Below are 5542 nucleotides of genomic sequence, written 5' to 3'. Positions count from 1 at the left end.
CGAGAATATGTGAAGTCGTGTAAAGTTGTGTGTTGAGTCTCTGCATGTTTCCTGGCTTTATTCTGTGTTTCTGGGCCGAAAACTTGGTCGAAACGCGGCCCGAAATCGCCCCAGCGTTTTCTGTTAATTCTGCAGATCGCGCAGGTCACGCGTACGCGTCGTCCACGCGTTCGCGTCATTCAACGATTTTTCTTGTCACGCGTACGCGTCGTCCATGCGTTCGTGTCATTCGTGCAGACTCCAATCCACGCGTACGCGTCAGGCACGCGCACGCGTCGCTGCAATTTTCTCCATTCCACGCGTTCGCGTGAGCCATGCGTGCGCGTCGGTGTTCGCTGGTCATCTCCTTAGTTTCTTGTGTTCCTTCCATTTTTGCAAGCTTCTTCTCCATTCTCTAAGCCATTCCTGCCCTATGAAGCCTGAAACACTTAATACACGGATCACGGCATCAAATGGTATAAAGGAGAATTGAAATATTCTAATTAAAGATCTTTAGGAAGCAAATTTTCAATCTTAAAACGATACTAGGAAGGGATTATAAAATCATGCAAATCGTGTGAATAAGTAAGTAAAGGCTTGATGAAACCACTCAATTAAACACAAGATAAACCATAAAATAGTGGTTTATCATGCGCGTGCGTGCTTATGGCCAATTCATTTTGGTGGTCATGGTGGCTAAGACATTTCCGGCCAATTGGAGCTTCACATGTGGAATGAATGAGTCTAACTCTCAGATGAGTTTGACTGATAGAAATCATTAGTGTCTTTAATGATGCACAATAAAATCGAGTAAACATGGCTAATTAGCAAATCAAATGAATTAGCAAATGTAATTGGTGAAGTTGATTTTTTTTTAATTTCAAACACTCCAATATTTGAAACAGGGGGAATTGAGACATAAAAAATAAAAAATTTATCAAATTTGAGAGTTGAATGAACAAACCTTCAAAGCATTTGGGGAAATTAGGGTTCATTCTGCAGTTGGGCATTCAGTTGCAGGAGGTGGACAAAGGTCATCTTTAACGTCCGTTTCTGGAAGTAGATTCATTGAGGAAGGTTTGGGTGAAGGACAGAATCGTTGATTGAGATAACCTCACCTAACAATGGCATTTGAATCTACCGAGTACCGGAGCCAAGCGATTCCGAAGAGCAGAATTAGAATATTCGCTAGCGACTCAGGGAGAAAGAGAAAAGGAAGAACAGAACCCTAGGCTTTGCTCCATTGTTGCCTCTCCTCTCCATCCTCCCTCCTCCCCCCCATCTCTCTCTCTCTCTCTCTTTCTCTCTCTCTCTCTCTCTCTCTCTCTCTCTCTCTCTCTCTCTCAAGGCTAGAAACCCTGAACCCTAGCTGTCAGTACTGGCTCTCTGTCTCCCGTAGTGTCCTCTGTCTCTCCTCCTATGTGTCATTGTTGTTTTGAATCAGTGGACTCTGGCTCCTATTCGTCCTTCTTGTATGCTCTAACTTTGGTGAGTTTTTTTTTTCTAAATCCGATGAATATGTAGTTGTTCTGAATTTGCTGAAATAATTTTGTGTCAATTTGCTTTGTTAAGCATATGATATACTGAAGTGCCTTTGTTAAGCTATTGAATTGTTCTTTGTTCTTGAATTATTGTATTGCTTTTGTTGTTCTAGTTTGTTGATCTGTATGTAAGATATAAATTAGTCGTGTTACTTGTGACTTTGAGTTAGACATTTATGCCAATTATGTGTGATTAGTTTAGCCGAGACTTACGACAATTTTAGTGAAAATTTAAGCGAAGATATAGATAATGGGCACCATAGATTTGTTTTAAAATGTTAGTTTTATCTACTGGCCGGGTTAATGTCATGGCATCTACGTCGCCAAGGAATGAAAAATTAAAGAATATTTTGTATCTACGATTTCGTATTGCTATCCATAAATAATTTCAAAATTCCAATCCCAATCTAATAGTGACCTTTGGAGTTTATCTGAAATATTATCATTGTGATTTTTTAGAATGAACAGTGTATGAAATATTAAGTGCATATAGGACTCTAGCTTAAATTCAAAGAAAGTATAACAATGTGCAACGGGAAAGGAATACACCTTTTGTATAAAAAATAAAGTTTGCTGTGTATATTAGCATTTGTAATTGAAAATTGATCTAATGGGATTTATTTTTCTTTAGCATTATGACAAGCTTTTTTGTAAAATGGAGTAGCCACATCGCATTTTTGGTGTCTGCTTCTAAAAGTGAAAAATCTTTGACGAGGGTTGTGTAGCTTGAATTAAGTGTGGCCTTTGGAAGAAGTCTGACATAGCAAGTAGGAGAGGAATTTGTGCAGGTGATGGCGTTGCATTTTGGGACTGGCATCAAAGTCGGTCATCGATGGATTGGAACTCTCGCATATCGGGTAAGAATTCTGGTCTTAGAATTTAACTTTGTTTTTGGTCAATCTGAGACAAATGAAATCGAACATTTAAAATAGAGCATTTAAAAGATCATATGAATCACAAATGAAAGCTCTATAGCAGAGGTATGGATGAAAAATGGGAGTCTTGCACAAGTGCTTTAGTACAAGTGTTTTGCTTTTGTTCAATTTATTTACAGGATGATAAAAATTTATCTTGAACCATTTCTAAAAATATATTTTTTTAGATGGATTTAAAATGAAAACAAAATGGTTTTCCTTCTAAAACACTTTTAATTTGTACCATTTTTAACCATTTTCGTCATTCACTTTAACATGTCACATATTCTAGCATTTGCAACTTTTGAACTCCCACCAAATGGGGTTATTGGAATAAAAATTTTGGAATTATCTTTTCCATTCAATGCTAGATGTTGGCAAATTTTTTGTCTTAAAATTACATATTTCATTCTATTTTTTATGGTGAGCTTTCTCTATACAGGTCTTGTATTTTGAAGTGATAAGTTTCAGGGGTTAATATTTAACACTTTATTTCTATGATTATGTATTGATGATTGTAGGAGAATATTAGAAGTATTGATGAAGCTGTAAGTTATGTTTGTCATATTTATGTGTGAGTTATGAAGGATTGAAAATATCATTTTTCTTCCTCTAATGTGATGTAGGTATATATAGGTCTTGGCTCAAAGTTGCATTAAGGCATTGGCAGGTTTAGGTTCAGGTAGTGTGACAAATAATGTGAATGCACGTCCCAACATTTTTCAAGTGTGAACTATACAAGAAGCGGAGCATTTGCATTGGCCAAAAGTGATGTCCCCAAAAATAAAAAAAAATTAATAATACTTTTTTATATGATGTAATAATCAAATTAATTGGCTAAAGTTTTTAATTACAACTCAGTCATAATAGGTTAGGGATCGATTATTGACTCACAACTATGGACTTTGGTTAATGCCTAATTGTATAGCAATCGTCTCCATTTAAGTTAATTCTGTAAATGACTATGTCTACGACATGCTTTGTTCTTGACTGGCTTCATTTTTGTTTAACTCAGGGATGTCTGGCAGTGAGCCGAATTTGGACGATGGCAGCACGTCAGAGTTTTCAGGCCAATGGATTGATGCTTGGAGCATCGATTCGGATAATGAAGATGATTCGAACAGGTCGGAGGAATCGCAGACTGAGGAAGGGGATAGTGTCCCCACCGACCGTGAATACTAAGGTTGGGATGGTGGTGGAAGCAATATAGATGCCTCAACGGAGGATCATAGGAACTCAGAGAATATCATAGGTGAACAATTTAGCAGTCCAAACGCTATGAATGCTTCTGTGTTGTTATCTGCGTCCAAACGCTATGAATACATAGTATGCATGAAGCCAGGTTCCAGACAACCCAAATCATGGGATTCTTTGCCCATATATGTGGTGGATATCGCAATCTTAACTTCATAAGTAAGGACTTGTATAATTATATGGATGGAATTAGGCAATCTAGGATCATGGAGGGAGACGCAGCCGCAGCAATAAGGTACTTGAAGGGCAATGCTGAGTTGGATCCTATGGCAGTTGTAGTACTCATATTGCGCTGAAAAGCACCGTGATCACCTATTTTGATCAGATGGTCACATGCTGCATGACTACGAATGCGTTGGTAATGTGTTGGCATTTGACCCGATGTACAGAAAAAACTTATATAACAGACCTCTTGTAATATTTTCGGGCACCAACCACCATAGACAGACAATTCTTTTTAGGTTTATTTTTTAGAGAATGAGAAGATTCCGTCCTACAAATGGTTGATAAGTAGCTTCTTGAAGGTGATGAGGCACAAGGAGCCAAAAGTGGTTATCACAGATGGTGATGAATCCATGCGAAAGGCCATTAAAAGTGAATTCCTGAACCCAACACATAGACTATGCACCTGAAATCTTGCTCGAAATGCTGTTGTGAATATCAATGACAAAGATTTTTGTGTTGCGTTTAAGACTACTGTATATGGTCACTTTGATGTGGAAGAGTTTGACAATTATTGGGTAGACATGGTCACCTCGTTCAGTTTAGAGGACAACGATTGGATTACAAAGACATACAAAAAGAGAGAAATGTGGGCAAATGCTTACTTTGGTGGGAAGTTTTGTGTCGGCATTCAAACTACTTCTCAGTGTAAGGATATTAATTCATCACTGAAGAAATTTATCAAGTCTAGAAATTGCTTACTTGAGTTGGTTCAGAACCTGGATCGAGTAGTTAAGAATTACTGGAATAACGAATTCATTGCAGATTACAAGACTCTTTACTCAAATCTGGTGATGACTATATGTCTTGAAACCTTGGAAAGATCTGCGAGCAAGTTGTGCATGAGGGAGATATTCTACGAGGTTCAAAAACAGATCGAGAGGGTTGCAACATTGTTAGTCTTGCATAGGGATAGTATTGGTAGCATCGAGAAGTTCATGTTCAGAAAATTTTCGAAAGCCCTATCGTGTGTACTCGATGTTCTTGGATAGAAGTTGTGATAAGTATGCATGTTTTTGTAAGTTATGGGAGAGATTAGGGATTTCTTGCTGTCATATATTTTGTGTCCTCAAAGAGCTAGAAAAAGAAGAGATGCCAAGCCAATTGGTGCTTCGTAGGTGGCGCAAAAATGCCATAGTAGTCGGCAACAGTAGTAAGGATGCGGCATTTGATCCTAGGGAAGGATTTCACGTTAGATACTGTGCATTGTGGAGTGCTTGCCTATCGATTTTTTTTCTAGCCACACAAGCCACAAAAACATACGACACTGTCATGACGAAATTCGTCAGAATATCGAGGGAGTTTGAATCTCTTTGTGTCATAGAACAAAAGGGTCGTCGCGTTTAAATAGGGGCAGATCAAACTCACATTCTCGACCGAAAGTTTATCAGGTCGAAGGGTACATCTCACAGGAGCACGAATGGTAATAACGGGAGGCGTTGTAGGAGGTGCTCCAGATTAGGCCACGATCGAAGAAATTGCACTTTCACAGATGACGATGTCGACGATGAGGTTTGTATATTTTGGTTAATTCCTAGGATTATGGTGTGTCATATTCACCGCATGTAGTAATGCTTCATGTTAGTACTTATTACTTATTTGATGATATTTGGAGTGCATTAATGTTCTGAA

General features: G+C 38.2%; 1 long non-coding RNA gene across 1 annotated transcript; it reads left to right on the top strand.

The window, feature by feature from the left end:
• LOC110268140 lies at positions 1248-3758 on the top strand. Its single transcript, XR_002356218.1, has 3 exons — positions 1248-1467; positions 2152-2377; positions 2956-3758. It is a non-coding gene; the product is annotated as an uncharacterized LOC110268140 (long non-coding RNA).

The sequence above is a fragment of the Arachis ipaensis genome, chromosome B10 (genome assembly GCF_000816755.2).
Source record: "Arachis ipaensis cultivar K30076 chromosome B10, Araip1.1, whole genome shotgun sequence".
Taxonomy (NCBI): Eukaryota; Viridiplantae; Streptophyta; class Magnoliopsida; order Fabales; family Fabaceae; genus Arachis; species Arachis ipaensis.
Note: the sequence above shows the minus strand (reverse complement) of the source record. Positions and strands in the feature narration are given on the sequence as shown.